Source organism: Prionailurus bengalensis, chromosome A2 (assembly GCF_016509475.1).
Source record: "Prionailurus bengalensis isolate Pbe53 chromosome A2, Fcat_Pben_1.1_paternal_pri, whole genome shotgun sequence".
Taxonomy (NCBI): Eukaryota; Metazoa; Chordata; class Mammalia; order Carnivora; family Felidae; genus Prionailurus; species Prionailurus bengalensis.
Window position 1 is genome coordinate 77,533,667 of NC_057348.1, and position 12,720 is coordinate 77,546,386.

At 36.0% G+C, this 12,720-nt stretch overlaps 1 long non-coding RNA gene across 1 annotated transcript in view; it reads left to right on the plus strand.

Moving 5' to 3' along the window:
* Window positions 1–12,720, plus strand: part of LOC122487760 — a 248,354-nt gene that overhangs the window by 46,348 nt on the left and 189,286 nt on the right. The window lies entirely within an intron of this gene.

Genomic DNA, 12,720 nt, shown 5'->3' on the forward strand with positions numbered 1-12,720 from the left:
AGATAAATTTTAGGATGAACTGATTCATAAATTAATATTGAACTGTTGCAGACCAGGTGATTCTAAATAAATCACAAATCACATCAGCTCTCAGTGATGCATTCTCCTTTTCTGAAATGAGGGACTTGAACTAAGAGATCTCTAAAGTCCCTTCCACCCCCCAAAAAGAATTAAATCTTTCAACCTGAAGTTTCTCCAAATAAATGCTGTGTTTCTCAAGGACAGGGAACATGTCTTTACAGCTTTCCATGTTCAGTGTCTTTTCCGTTGTCCATAGATTCCCAATAAAGTTTAAGGTCTTACATAATAATATAATGTATAGTGACTGAATAAACAAGCAGTTACAATAAAAACAACAAAACCCTTTCTTTGCATTATTAGCTCCTCCAAAGCCAGATAGCTCTTTAGAAAATGGTACAAAGTGACTGTAATCAATTCTGGGTTCCATGTGTGAAGTAGTATCCAAGGACAAACTGCTTTCTCAGTCAATACCACACCTTTAGCTCTACCTAACTATGCAGATCAAGTATGCTTTTGATTACAGACAAAAGAGAAAGTATCCTCATGGTTCTCCTGTTAATCCCTACCACTGGAATTTCAAAAGGATTCCCCTTAGGCCTGCCTAGCTGGCTCAGTCCATAAAGCAAGTGACTCTTGATCTTGGGGTTGAGTTTGAGCCCCATGTAAGGTGTAGAATTTACTTTTAAAAAAATAAATGAAACCAAAAGGATTCCCCTTTGATGATGAGTAAGAGGTAATGTTTTCTTAAAAATGCAAAGTTCAAAAGTGTCAATCCAATTTTCATTCCTTAAAGAGCACGTGGAAACAGATAATTTGGGTGGTACACATACAGCTTCAGTCTTACTTAACTTTTAAAATACCCCCAAATATATTCACCTGTCCCACCCCTGCCCCCTGAATATTGCTTGACCGTTACTTTGGACCTCACTTTGTTCTGAAATCTCTGTGCATTTTTGGCTCATGTGTACTTGGAAAGCACTTGTACTTGCTTAGAAATAGGGAGATTTTATCAGGAATTGGAGGTGATCAAAGAGATTGTCCAAAGGGCAGAAAATTTAGATTGGTGTCCTACCTAGTACCCTGGTAAGGGGTCTGTGAGGCTTTAGCCTAGGATGTAATTGTGCTTGGAAAAGAGACCATGTTGGGGAGAAATTCACAGTTCTTATATAGACCACTTATGCTGGACAATACTTAGAGATTACAGCTGAATATGGGGAGTTACTCCATGGAATGGAATCAATGCCAGAAAACGTATTTCCTAATTGGTCCTATTGTACATGGAGTGCCAATGAATGCAGCCACAGAGTGCTGAAATGATTAATCACTGAATTTCAAGAATGCACTCAGGTGCCATTAGGCAAAAACTGAAACTCAGAACCTGTTTATCCCAGTGAAGCTTAATATTGCTTAGGCTACGGTAAAGATGGTGGGGAGCAAGTTATCAACTCATCTTCCCAGCTTAATGGCCAGAAGAGGATTTTTAAAGGAGATTTTCTAACTCTAGCTGGCCTAGTTTCTCTTGTCATTTTGAGAAAATGAGTCTTCTTCTTCCTTAGAAAGACAAGTAGATTTCTCCTGTGGCCAGAATAAACTGACAGGAATACACTTTTGTCAGTAAATTAGATAGAGTTTGGTTCATGAAAAACACACAAAAAAGCCAACTCGGTGGGAGCAAACAAGTTGAGTTGAAAGTCAATTAACTTCACCCTCTGCAACCTAGTTATACAATAAAAGCATTTTAAAAGATGAAAATTTGGATGTGTCCAGCAAATATTATATTTATTTGGAGCCTGATTCTTTGTTTTTTTAGACAGGGAAATGCTTATTATAACAATAGAGGAAAGTTACTAAACAAACATAAACATAAATGTGGAACTAAGCTCACCCATATGGACAGATATACATGAGACAGTATGACAAATCAGAAATAAAGTGGGGAAATAATGAGGTCGAAAGGAAAGAATTGAGGGTTTGGGAACAAGTGCTACTGGTCTGATAACTGTGGACAGTTAACTGTGAATCTGAGGCCGAAATTTGAGGAACTTTGAAATCTAGTTAAAGAGTTTGCAGGGGAAATGACTTGATGTAGCAGTGTGGTGGGCACTAGGATCCCCCTTCTTTTTTTTTTTTTTTTAATTTTTTTTTTCAACGTTTATTTATTTTTGGGACAGAGAGAGACAGAGCATGAATGGGGGAGGGTCAGAGAGAGAGGGAGACACAGAATCGGAAACAGGCTCCAGGCTCTGAGCCATCAGCCCAGAGCCCGACGCGGGGCTCGAACTCGCCGACCGCGAGATCGTGACCTGGCTGAAGCCGGACGCCCAACCGGCTGCGCCACCCAGGCGCCCCTAGGATCCCCCTTCAATGAAGATTCATGTCCCAGCTCCTGAGAGTGCTTTGAGACAGCAGAACTCAATTGTCAGTTCCTTTAGGGATTGTCTTATCTGCAAAGAGCCATCTCCTCCAAGGTTATGCCCTGCCCCAAGGTGGCCTGCATCTGGTGATTGATCAACATGGGAACCTCAGTTAGCATATGAGCTGCCATATTGTGTAGGGTCTTAAAGGTATAAATGCCACCTTTCATACTGCATTCCAGAGGTGGTCGAGGAACTCTGTACAGTTGTGAATGCATAGAGCAGTAGGTATAATTTGTTTGTAGCTGAGGAGGACAATGTACACCAGAAGGCCACTTCTGGAGGCCCAGCAGTGGGCTAAGAACTTTCTCAATGACTCTCCTCTCATAGTGGGGAATGAGTCTGGGGTGGCCCCTGCTCACAGGGCTCAGAGAGCCGATTTAGGGTGACAGGGTTACAGCATTCTTTTATCTGCTGGCCAGTCTAGCTTCAAATTTTACCACAAATCTATGCTTTAGGACAAGGGTGCTCTTTTAGCTTTATATATTTGCTTAGTAGAATTATGTGACCACTTACTATTAATTTAACATCCTGAAGTATAAGGGAAAGAAACCATGAGCCAGGCATAACTTATCTGCAGCCTGAGCAACTAGTTCCTTTGGAATTAGACACAGAAATATGGGTGGGTTTTAAAGTCTTCTGATGAACTTGTGCAGACAATTTAGGTTTACAGTCACTTTTATATCCAGTATTCCAAAACAGTAGTGCCTGGGACCTGCTTGCTCTTCAGGGTATTGTTGGCTTAAAGAGAGAGATGCCTTCAAATTCAAACTCTTTATCACTGAAGAATCTAACTTACATCTGCCCAAGAAACCTGAATTCCACCATTGCTGCCTGGGCACTTGTAGATAAAGTGTCTCGTTGTTCATGGTTCTGGGTCCTGGAAGACTTTTTTAATTAACACAGGCTCTTTCTTTTGTCAGCTTCACTCCATTTAGGGTGGAGCTGCTTAGAGTTAATTTTAAATTACAAAACTAGTCCTTGAGAGGCTGGCCACAACCAGATCCAAACTGCAACTCTGTTTGCTGTTACCTTCATTTCTACCTGGTTTTGTCTCCTAACTGGTGCTGTGATAAGATCAGCAGTGACTTTAGGAAGACATAGAATGAGGGAAAAAAGAAAAATTTAAGGCCTTTTATTCTAACTTCTGCAGGAAGTTTAGTAGGCAAAGGAATATTTTTGTTTACCTCTAGCTTTTTAAAAAATTTCTATTTAATCAACAAACTGTATTCATCAGGAAAAAAAAAAAACCTCCCAATACTTGAGCAAGTGGATGCTTATTGTCTGAATAATCCGCTAAGGGGCAATGAGAAGATCAAGAATAATATTTTTAAGGAAGCAGCCCAGTCGGTGTGGTAAACATTAGTGCTGCTGTCCAGTATTATTTGTTGTTCTCTTCCTCTGAGCCCTGGGGAAGACTGCACTTCCCATTCTTTGAAGTTAGCAGACATGTGATTTGCTTTAGTCAATGACATGTGAGAAGGCATGCCTATTAATTCTGGATAGAAGTATTCAAGAGGCAATGTGTAATCCTTATGCTTGCTTTTTCCCTGCTACAACAAACACTTAAAATATCATGAAATAAATTTTTACTTATTCCTGCAGGTAACCTAGGCTATCCTAGCTAACTAAGCTAACTATTGTGACACTGATCATCCTCAAAGACAATATCTATATTAATATCTGGGGATTACATAATCAAAAAGTCTTCTGGTTGTTCAGTCAGCAAATCTTATTCTCTCTGAAATTTTAGTGCATCACTCTTATGTGACAAAGGAGAACAAAAGATCACCAAATATTTGAGGAAGACTCCAACTTGAGAGGCCAAGTACAAAGCCAACAGGAAAAAAAAAAGAACTCAGGAAAAACACAGATAACATGTACCAGGAGAAAAGGAATTATCATTTATATCCTCAGAAAGATGAGAGCTATTCTATCCATGAAAGAAAACAGAAAGCTGTATAAAGTGAAAAAATAGAATTGTTGGGAAGCCTGGGTGGCTCATTCAGTTAAGCCTCCAACTCCTGATTTTGGCTCAGGTCATAATCTCTCAGTCATGAGATCGAGCCCCATGTTAGGCTCTGTACTAAGCATAGAACCTGCTTGGGATTCTCTCTCTCCCCCTCTCTCTCTCTGCTCCTCCTCTGCTTGTGTTCTCTTTCTCTCTCTCTCTCTCAAAATAAATAAACAAACATTAAAAACAAACAAAAAATAAAATTAAGAGCTCTTGTAAATGAAAGACATGATGCAGAAATTTAAAATAATTCAATAGAAAGATTGGGGGGAAATCTATGAGAATGAATTAAAAAATTTAAAAATAGAGACAATAGGAGTAAAAGGATAATGTGATTAAAGGATTAATCTTTAAGAGCCAATCTCTAATGAATATAAATTCCAGGAAGCCTGAACAGAGAGAACAGGGAAAGGTAATTATCAAAGAAATAACACAAGAAAAATTCTTAGAGTAACAGATCAATGGAGTAGGCAGCACAATGAATCAAAGAACAAATACTCGAAGACACATCAGGATGAAAATTTCAAAGCGCCAAGAATAAAACATTCTAAAAACTTCCAAAAAGAAAAAAAATTAACACTTACAAAAAAGGATGGCAGTCAGAATGGCATCAGACTTATCAATAACAACACTGGAAGCTACAAGACACAGCACAATACCTTTAAAATTCTAAGGACAAAATATTTTCAACCTAAAATTCTACACCCAATAAGATAACTAAGTGTTAGAATTATTAGCTATGCAAGTTTCAAAAATTATACTTCTGCACATTTCTCAACTGCATGGGCTCCACCAAAACCTACTTCCCCAATCTAGTTAGTGTTTATGTATTTGCTCACTTGATCTTTAGGACAGCAGAATGAGGTAAGTACTGTCTTTTCACCACCATTTTACAGATGGGAAGATTGAGACATAGACAATGTCTCCAAGGTAGCACAACTAATAGTATAGAGATGGAGTCTGAACTCAAGCAATCTAACTCAAGAGCCCATTATTAGATCACAATTTTACTTGGCCTCCAAGACAAAGACATTTAACCCAGGAAACAGCACATTCAACACAGAAAAGAGAGAAAATTATCAGAATAGCTGTACAAGAGACCCAAAGAATAAATAGTCAAGATTTAGGGGGGTGGGGGGGATGAAGGACTCTAAAAGACGTATCTCCATAGAAAGAAAGAAGTGATAGTCTATCTGATATATTTGATCATAGTAAAACTTTATTGAGATGAAGACCTTGAAGATTGAATCTAAGAAAATAAAAAACATGAAGTATTTTTTTAAGTTTATTTATTTATTTTGAGAGAGAGAGAGAGACAGTGCAGTGCAAGTGGGGGAGGGGCAGAGAAGAGAGAGAGGGAGAGAGAATCCCAAGCAGACTCTGTGCTGCCAGCGCAGAGCCCAATGCAGGGTTCAAACTCATGAAACTGTGAGATCATGACATGAGCTAGAACCAAGAGTTCCACACTTAACCAACTGAGCCACCCAGGTGCCCCTAAAGTATTTTTTAATTACAGGAAAAAGTAAAGTTAACCATAAGCATAGTATACTATCTACTTCAGATATAAAATCATTCATGCATTTACAGTATTTGCTAAATATTGACTTAACCAAAAATTGCTGTAAAAATGTATTTGGAGGCAGGTCTTCCAACTATGGTGAAGAGATTAGAAAAGTCTCTCCCCACCAAAAAAATAACCAAAACAAAAATGGCAAAATAAAAACATTCTCAGATAAATCTTATTTTTCTTTAAAAAAATAAATTTGCATATAATAGTAAATATAATACCATATTATTGGTTTATAGCATATAGACATATATATGACAAATAGCAGGGCAGAGGAAATGAATCAATGTCAAAGAAATTTTTATCAGAATGAATCCACTAATAAACTGATGTATATTATGTTAAGATACATAATGTAATCCCAACCACTAAGAAAATAACTTAAAAAAATACAATTAAAAGTCAACCAGTGAGTTAAAATGGTACCCTCAAAAATAAGTATCTGACACAAAAGAAGTCAGTAAAAGAGATGACATGAGGCATATGGAAAACAAATAGAACAAATGGTAGACATAAATCCAACCATATCAAAAATTACATTAAATGTGAATGGATTATATCCCAGTCCAAAAGCACAAACTGTCAGACTGGACTTTTTTTAAAGCATGATCCCACAGTATGTTTTCTATAAGAAACACATGCTAGATTCATAGACACAAGTAGGTTGAAAGCAAAAAGATAGAAAAAGTTATGTCATGCAAATAGTAACCATAAAAAGCTTGGGTGACTACTGTAATATCAGATAAAATAGACTTTAAGGAAAAAAAATATTAGTAGATATGAAGTGGGCTATTTCATGAAAATAAAAGGGTCAATAAATCAGGATATATAACAATTATGCATGTTTACACATCTAACAAAAGAGTTCCAAAGTACATAAGCAAACCAAGTGTTCTTCAAGATAACTAATGGGTCCATGAAGAAATTAAAAGGAAATTAGAAGAAAAAAATTAGAACTAAATTATAATGCATATACCTCATTTTAAAAATCATGGATGTAGCTAAAATATTATTTGGAGGGGGCGACTGGGTGGCTCAGTCGGTTAAGCATCTGACTTTGGCTCAGGTCATGATCTTGCAGTTTGTGAGTTCAAGCCCTGTGTTGGGCTCTGTGCTGACAGCTCGGAGCCTGGAGCCTGCTTCAGATTCTGTCTCCCTTTCTCCCTGCCCCTCCCCTGCTTGTGCTCTGTCTCTCTCTGTCTCTCAAAATTGAATAAATGTAAAAAAAATTTTTTTAATATTATTTGGAGAGAAATGTATGGAATTAAGTGCCTATATTTTAAAAGAACAAAGACCAGACATAGATGACATAAACATTCATTTATGAGACCAGTATCATGTAGATATCCACTTGACACGTCCTTTTCCCCCCAACTTTATTTATATAATTGACATATAACATTGTGTAAGTTTACACTGTACAATGTGTTGATTTTATACAGTTGCGTATTGAAAATGATTACCACCTTAGTATAGCTAGCACCTCTATCACATCACATAATTACCATTACTTTCTTGTGGTGAGAACACTTAGATTTACTCCCTTAGCAACTTTCATGTACATAATACAGTATTATTGAATTGTTTTATTTCTTAGATATTTCATTGTTAGAATACTGAAATTCCACTGATTTCTGTATGATGATTTTGTATCCTGCAACTTTACTAAATTTGTTAATTAGTCTATCAGTTTTTTGGTGGAATTTAGGATTTTCCATATATAATATCATCTGAAAATAAAGACAAATGTACTTCTTCCTTCCAATTTAGATGACTTTTATTTCTTTTTCTTCCCTGGTTGCCCTGGGTAGAACTTGCAGTACTATGCCGAATTAAAAACAGAGGTCCTATTCCTGATTTTAGAGGAAAAGCTTTCACCCTTTTGCTGTTGAGTGTGATGTTAACTGTGGGCTTGTCATATATGGCCTTTATTATGTTGAGGTATGTTCCTTTTATACCCAATTCATTGAGAGTTTTTATTATGAAAGAGTGTTGTATTTTTGTCAAATGTTTTTCCTGCATGTATTGAGATGATTGTAAGATTTTAATCTTTCATTCTCTGAGTGTGATATATCACTTATTGATATGCATATGTTGAACCATCCTTGCATCCCTACAATCAATCTTGCTTGTCATGATGTGTAATCCTTTCAATGTATTGTTGAATTCGGTTTACTAATATTTGTTGAGAATATATCTATATCTATCAAGGATATTTGTCTTTGTTCTCTTCTCTTGAATTGTTCTTATCTGGTTTTGGTATCAAAGTAATGCTGGCCTCATAAAATGAGTTTGAGTGTATTGTCTCTTCAGTTTTTTGGAGGAGTTTGAGAAAATACTTCAGTTCTATATCTGCTTGGTTCTTTTTTTGTGATTTCGATCTCTTGGTTAAATTTCTCACTTAGTTTATGCCTTGTTTTCTGAATTTCCTATTGAATTGTCTTTCTGTGGGGTTTTTTTTTTTTTTTTTTGTAGTTCATTGAGTTTCCTTAAAACAGCTCTTTTGAATTCTTTATCAGGTAAATCATTGAGCTTTGTGTTCAGTTACCAGAAGATTATTGTAATTCTTTGGTAGTGTCTTTTTACCTTCATTTTGCATGTTCCTTGAAGCTTTTCGTTGTTGTCTTTATATTTGAAATAGCAATCATCTTGTACAATTTTACTAATTGCATTTGGGAAAAAGATACCTCATTCTGAGGCTATCTCGGGCCTTCTGTGGATACCCTTGCCCTTGCTTCTTACTCCATTTTGTGGCACAATTCTTAAACTTATATGCCTTCTCTGGATCCTGCAACACACCAGGCTCTGTATTCATAGCCTCTCTTTTGTTTTCCCACATGTGGCCCTAAAGCTCAATTTTGTGGTCTCTCTCTTTAGCCTGCAGATTCAGCCAATTTTCTGTGTGTGCTCCCTGGCAGTCTGCCAAAACCCACATGCACCATTGTCAAGAGCACACGTAGGAAGCTGGCCATAGGGTGGAGGTGAGGCTTGCAGAGCACCGTGGGTACCTATTAGTCAGTTGGAGTTGATCGATGGGTGAATCACTCTCAGAAGCTTATGGACAGACTTCTGGATGAAATCCACAGGACAGTTAGGATCTATGTCCCTTTTATGTCCTCCAAGAATTCTGTCATTCTCCTCACCTCTTCCCACCCTCCAAATCATAGAGCTTTTAATTAGCATTCTGGATAGGAAGAGAGAGAAATGAGCCCATTTGGCATTGTCCTATATAGCCGGGGAAACAGGTATTCACCCAAATGCTCTTCCTTTTACCTAGGGGATAAATCAAAAGCCAGGAAAAGTCTTTCTTGGCCCTATGCTGTGCTGCCTTGTGGGAGTGGTGATGTAGGTTAAGCCAAATTGTTCTTCCCTATCCAGGGCATCCAAAACCATATTTTATTTCTTATTTTTATTTTAGATTTTTTGCTCTGAGTGCTGGAACTTCTCTGAAAACCAGGAACAAAGGCTGTCTCATTTGTGAGTGATTGTCTTAAGCCAGTGTTCACCAGGTTCTCCCAGATCATGACCAAGTAGAGCCAGTTCAATTTTTGACCTGTTAAGCTTGAGATCCTTATCAAAAACCTGGTTAGAGATGATGAATAGGTAATTAAATATTCAATTCCCTATAACAAGTGAAAAGTTTAGGCTAGAGATATAAATTTGGAAGTCATTAGCAAGCATGCAGATGGCATTTAAAGCTGTAAGACTAAGTGAAATCACCAAGGAAGTGAGTGTAGATAAAAAAGAAAAAAAGGACTAAAGTCTGATCCCTAGAGTGCTGTAATATTACGAAGTCAGGAATAAACCAGGAACGGAAATGAGACTAAGGAGGAGGCAGGCAGAAAACCAAGAGTCTGTGGACTCTTGAAAGTCAAGAAAAGAAAGCTTATAAAGGAGTAGGGAGTGATCACCTGTGTCAAATCTTATTTGTTAGATCAAGTAAATCAGGCCTGAGAATTGACTATTGGATATAATGAGGTGAAGATCATAGGTGACCTTGACAAAAATGTTTTAATAGTGTTTTTAGGCAAAAGTCTGATTGGAATGGATTTTAGAATGAGAGGAAAGAATTTAGAAAGGGCAAGTATAAACAACCTTTAACAGAAAGTTTATATAAAGAAGAAAGAGAGTTGAACATGAGTGAATATGAGCTGGAGAAAGATCTGGGATCAAGAAGGAATGTATCTATTTTTAACAGGATAAATTAAAGCTTCTTTATATACTAATGCAGAAGTTCCAGTAAAGAAGAAAAACTGGTATTACAGGAGAGGGAATAATTTGTTCAAGAGTTGACCCTGAATAGGTTAATGGGGATAGGATCTAGTTTATAGACAAGTGGTTGGCATTTACTAGGCTTCTTATATCCTCTTGATGAAGTCACTCTATCATTCTAAAATATTCTCTTTCTTTCTGATAATTTTCCTTTCTACATTCTGAGGATTATCTAGCCACTCTGGTTCTCTTTTCACTAATGTTAGGATGAAACATAATTTTCTATCCTTTTAATCTCTAAATGCCATTATATTTAAAGTGTTTCTTGTAAACACAATAAAGTTGGATCTTGCTTCTTATTTAATCTGACAATCTCTTTTAACTGGAAAGTGTACCATTTATATTTATGTAATCATCAATATAATTGAATATAAATATACCATCTTGCAGTTTTTTCAATTTATCTCCTATGTTCTTTCTTTCTTTTCTCCCTTTTTTTCCTGTCTTCTCTTGGATTCAAGGATTTTTAATTATTATTTCATATGTGGGCTTCTTAATTACACCTGTTTGGGTTTTTTTTGTTGTAAGTCATGTCCCTAGGCTTTAAAATATATTTCTTTATGTGAACAAAGTCTACCATCAAATATTACACTGCTTAACATAGATGGTAAAAATCTTACAAAAGTAAATTTATACTCCCTTCTCATCCTTTGTGCAATCGTCATACATTTTACTTCCACATATGTATGGACTCAATTTTCTGTTATTTTTACTTTAGACAATCAATTTTTTTCAAGATATTTTTATAATGAGAAACAATCTGTTATATTTGCTTGTATACTTAAAATTTTTTTCTCATTACTCCTTGTTTAGATCCAAATTTCCATCTGGTGTTATTTTTCCTTTACCATTTCTTATAGTAAAAATCTGTTGGCAATGAATTATCTCATTTTGTTTTTGTCTGAAATGTCTTTGTTTTGATTTAATTTTTTAAAGAAGCTTTTTTGAGGTGTAATTGTCCTATTATAAACTGCACAAATTTACAGTATATAATTTGATAAACTTTGACATGTGTACGCACCTATGACACTATCACTATAATCAAAATAATGAACATATCCATTACCCCCAAGAGTATCATATTTCCATTTGTAACTTCTTCCCATTCCCTGCTTCCCTAGGCAGGAACTGATTTACTTTCTGTTACTACCAATTAGTTTGCATTTTGTTTTGGAATTTTATTTAAATGAAATCATAATTATGTACTCATTTAAATCTGGCTTCTTTCACTCAGCATAATTATTAGCGTTTTACTCCTGTTGTTGTATGTATTGACATTCTTATATCACATTTTTTTCCCTCTATTTACCTATTAATGGAAATATAGGTTGTTTCCACATTTCATCTATTACAAACAAAGCTGCTGTGAACCTTTGTACGCACGTCTTTCTTTGGAAATATGCTTTCATTTCTCTTGGGTTTTGCCTTAATTTGACCAATGCAGAATTTTAGGTTGACAGCTTTTTTCTCTGAGTAATTTACAGAGAGTATCTGACTTGCAAATCTGAAGCAAGTCTGCTGAAATCTTACCTTTGTTCCTCTGTATGTAATGTGTCCTTTTTCTTCTGGTTCATTGAATTTTTTTTCTCTTTTTTATGGGGTTTCAGCAATTTGATTATGACATGTCTCGTGTGGATTTTTTTCATGTTTGGGTTTTATTAAGCTTCTTAGAACAGTGAGGTTTTAGTTTACATCAAAGTTGGAAATTTTTTGGCTACTGATTCTTCAAATAGTTTTTGTTTCTTCCCATATCCTCTCCTTTTGGGACTCCAATTACATGTATATATTAGGCTGCTCAATTTAGTCCCAGAGGTCATTGATGGTCTTTATTTTTTTCAGGTTTTTTCTCTATGTGTTTAATTTGAGTAGTTTCTTTTTTTTTTTTTAAGTTTATTTTGTGAAAGAGAGAGAGAGAATGAGGTGGGAAGGTGCAGAGAGAGTGGGGAGACAGAGGATCTGAAGTAGGCTCTATGCTGACAGCAGACAGCCCAAAGCAGGGCTTGAACCCACAAACTGTCAGACCACGACCTTAGCTAAAGTCAGATTCTTAACTGACTGAGCCCCCCAGCACACCCCTAATTTGAGTAGTTTCTAATGTTATGTCTTCAAATTCACTTATTTTTCTTCCACAGTGTCTAATCTGCTCTTACTACCATACAGTGTATTTTTTATTTCAGGTATTTTTATTTCTATAATTTCAACATTTGTCTTTTAAAATATTTTATTTTTCTCTCCTCATCATGTGTATGTTTTGCTTTTGTTCTGGAGCATATGGAGTATATTTATAATAGCTGTTTTATTTTCATTGTCAGCTAATTCTTTTTCTGTGTCATATTTCTCTGTTTCTATTGACAGCTTTTTCTTTTTTCTGTTTATGGGTCACATTTTCCATTTTCATAGTATTATTGGTATTTTTCTTATTGGATGCCTGA